This window comes from Tupaia chinensis, unplaced genomic scaffold (genome assembly GCF_000334495.1).
Source record: "Tupaia chinensis unplaced genomic scaffold, TupChi_1.0 Scaffold000416_1, whole genome shotgun sequence".
Taxonomy (NCBI): domain Eukaryota; kingdom Metazoa; phylum Chordata; class Mammalia; order Scandentia; family Tupaiidae; genus Tupaia; species Tupaia belangeri.
In genome coordinates this window covers 2,908,562-2,911,904 of record NW_006159921.1, presented here as the reverse complement: position 1 = coordinate 2,911,904, position 3,343 = coordinate 2,908,562, and the positions used below count along the sequence as shown (strand labels likewise).

Sequence of the window (3,343 nt, the reverse complement as noted above, 5' to 3'; positions counted from 1 at the left end):
CCCCCCTCCTCCCCCCCCCCCCGGGAGCCATCTTTCTGCCTGCCAGTCTACCTGTGGCCGCCCCCGGCTTGAGCACAGGCGGCTCTCCCCGTCATCATCACCACGGCACCCGTACAGTGGTGTCCATACAGTGGAGGCTGGTGTGAACTGGATCGAATCAGGATCGTGTACCTCTGCAGGCTCAGCAGCAAGTGACCCACCAGAGCCCTCCCGTGCTAGGCACAGGATGATCTCGGCCACCCCCTGTGGCTCACTGTGGACTCAGGGAACCCTGACTGGCATCATCTCACTGGGTGACCAGAGCGTCCCGGGGACAGCCTGCTTCCCCTTTAAGTCTGGCTTCAGATTCTGAACCTGGCTACCTGCAGGGCCCTTTGTGAGACGGGTCCCTGTGTCTGAGTCACTCTCTCCATAACAGAACTCTGTGATGAGTTCTGACAGCAGGTGGGGAGTGGGCTCCAAACGTCATCTCATCCATGCCTGGCACCCCGCAGGGTCGCCTCTCCAAGCTTCAGGTCACAACTTACTTATTAAAACCATTTCTGCAGCCTGAGCTTTTGTGAACAGGTGCAGATTTGTGTGTTTCACTGCACTTTGCATTCATGTTCATGGTTTCTTTATTGCTAAGCATTTAAAATTCACTTACTCAACAAACTTTTCTCGGTCCTTACTGTGTTCGGGTATGTGCCACGAAGAAGACGTGTAAAGCCACTGCTCTTGTGGATAGGGGCTGGGCAGCAGGCAGGTACCAAGGAAATGCACACGATCATTTCAGAGAATGAGAAGCTCTAGGAAAGAAGAAACCATCTGCTAATGTGATCAAAAAATGACTTGGATTTTTGGCTCCATAGCACAGTGGTTATGTGTTGTTCAAGAGAAGCCTGGGGACCAGTAGATGGCTAACAGCTCCATGGTTGGACTCCCACATAGTTGGCCGTGGTTCAAGTCCCAGACCCAGTGACTTAAAACTCACACTGGGCACATGTGCCTGTGTGCCCAGGATCCCAAGACGAGAATGGAGGAGAAGGGATTGCGGTGTGGCCATCTCCCATGGGGGTGATTTCTCTGTCTCTCTATGTGTGGGCATGGCCGGGTACGAGGATGGAGGGTAATTTAAAAAGCAATTAGAGGACTTATTTGGTCCTGGAAAAATTGTTTCTGAAATTAATATGGAGTACACCAGTGGTCACATTCACAAATGATGGAAATGACCCAAGTGTCCACACACGCCCAATAGCAAAAATCTCTCTCTAAAAAAATAAATTGAAATAAAAAAAATAAAGAGACGCCTGATTGCACATGGTGTCTGCAGTTTGAATCCCGGGCCTAGTCAGCCCGAAGCACACTGGACACACCTGTCAGTACCCAAGGTCCAGTGGGCTGAAGGGCTGGAGGAAGGGGATCACAGTGTGACCAGACCCTGTTAGAGTGCTTTTCTCTCTCTCTCACTCCTTAACTTATTAAAAATTAAAAAAAAATATTTTGAAAATGATTTGGGGGACCAGCAGTTAGCGTAATGGCTATGTCGCTGGACTTCCATGTAGCTGACCATGGTTCACGTCTGGGACCCGGTGGCTTAAACTCATGCTGGGCACGTGTGCGTGTGTGCTCAGGATCCCGAGAGGAGAGTGGAGGAGAAGGGATTGCGGTGTGGCCATCTCCCCTGGGGGGTGATTTCTTGCTTTCTATCTCTCTATGTCTGTCTTTCTGATGCGCATGTGTCAAAAAACAAAAAACTCTCAAAAAAAAAAAAAAAAAAAAAAAAAGAAAAGAAAAAAGAAAAAAAGAAACTGATTTGGGAATAGGTGGAGAATATTTTAAATTTTGATGTAAAACATCTCCTCTGCCTTGACTTTATGGACAGTTGTTAAAGATAAGAGGAGGGGCCAGCAGATAGCGTGGTGGCTACATTGTTGGACTCCCACATGGTTCACTGTGATTCGAGTCCTGGACCCGGTAGCTTGAGAATCACTCCAGGAGCATGTATGTGCGTGCCCAAAATCCCAGGAGGAGTATGGAGGAGAAGGGATTGTGGCGTGGCCATCCCCACTGGGGGGTGATTTCTCACTTTCTGTCTCTCTGTCTCTCTCTGTCTCTCTGGAGAGCGCACGCGCCCTATAGTAAAAATCTCTCTCAAAAAAAAAAAAGAAAAAAAAGAAAAGAAAAGCAGACCAAGATCAGGTCAGTGAAGGTCTTTTAGGTCACAGCAAAGGGGTTGACACTGTGGGAAGTCATAGGACAGAACTCACTTGCATGCCATAGAGACCTCTCTGGTGGGCCAGTAGGTGGCGTGGCGGCTAAGGCAGCTGGATCCCTATGATCTCCAATCCAGCAGCTTGAAAAACACATTAGGCATGTGTGTGTGTGTGTGCGCACACGCGTGTGTGTGTATGCCCAAAATCCTGAGAAGGGAGGAGAAGGGATTGTGGAATGGCCATCCCTCCTTCTGGGTGCTTTCTCACATTCCTTCTCGCCGTCTCTCTCTCTCTGGCCAATGCAGGTACCCTATTGAGAATAATAAAATACAATACAATAAAATAAAAAGGCCTCTTTGGCTACTGTAGGAAAAACAGATGTTCTGGGAATTCCTAGAAGTTGAAACTGAGGGGAAAAAAACCCAAAACGAGTATAAGGTGGATTCTTTATGAAAATCCAACTTATTAAATCAGTCGACATATAAAAGATACATTGACCATGATAAAGATGGGAAACTCATGAAATGAGTTTGTGGTTTTACACAATATACCCAGGAGTCACGGAGGGACTTGTGATGCTGATCAGGGAGCGAGGGGATGCGTGGGCAAGTCTCATTTACCTGAATTCTCCCGATTCAGCTTCCGTCCCCAGGTTGGTAAGGGAAGGGTTTCACCCTTCTGCAAGTAATCCGAGCGCTTTTACTAACCTGCTTACCCACCCGCCCCCACAAAAAATAAAAAATTAAAATTAAAAAAAAGGAAAACAAGAAGCCAAGCCCAGAGCTTGTACGCCTGCATTCTCCACAATCATTTCTCTGTATTACAGCTCTTGTCATCTTACATTATACATGAATAACTAATCAACCAAACACAAGCCCACTGATGAAAAAACGCGTGTTGGATCTGGAATGTGAGCAGGGTAAAGAGTAATATTAATCTCACTGGTAAATAACAAAATGGGAGCAAACAGACGGATGTTAAGACAAGAATCGTGCTCCTGAACACTTCTGGGAAAGGAAACTTCCCAACATGCAAGGGAAAGGAGGGAGACCAGAGTGAGGTTGGCTCTATTTGGAGTGTGCGAGCGTCATTCTTTTTCCTTCTGGCATTCACACGCGCCCATGAGGAACGCCATCCAGGGTTGGACC

The 3,343-nt window shown here is 47.5% G+C and overlaps 1 long non-coding RNA gene across 2 annotated transcripts in view; it reads right to left on the bottom strand.

Moving 5' to 3' along the window:
• The window catches only part of LOC102487852 (uncharacterized), a 32,579-nt gene extending 32,236 nt beyond the window's left edge, over positions 1 to 343 (bottom strand). For both annotated transcript variants that reach the window (XR_335432.2, XR_335433.2), the window contains exon 1: positions 52 to 343. This is a non-coding gene — a long non-coding RNA (uncharacterized LOC102487852). The remainder of the gene's footprint in view (positions 1 to 51) is intronic.
• Positions 344 to 3,343: the final 3,000 nt, after the last annotated feature.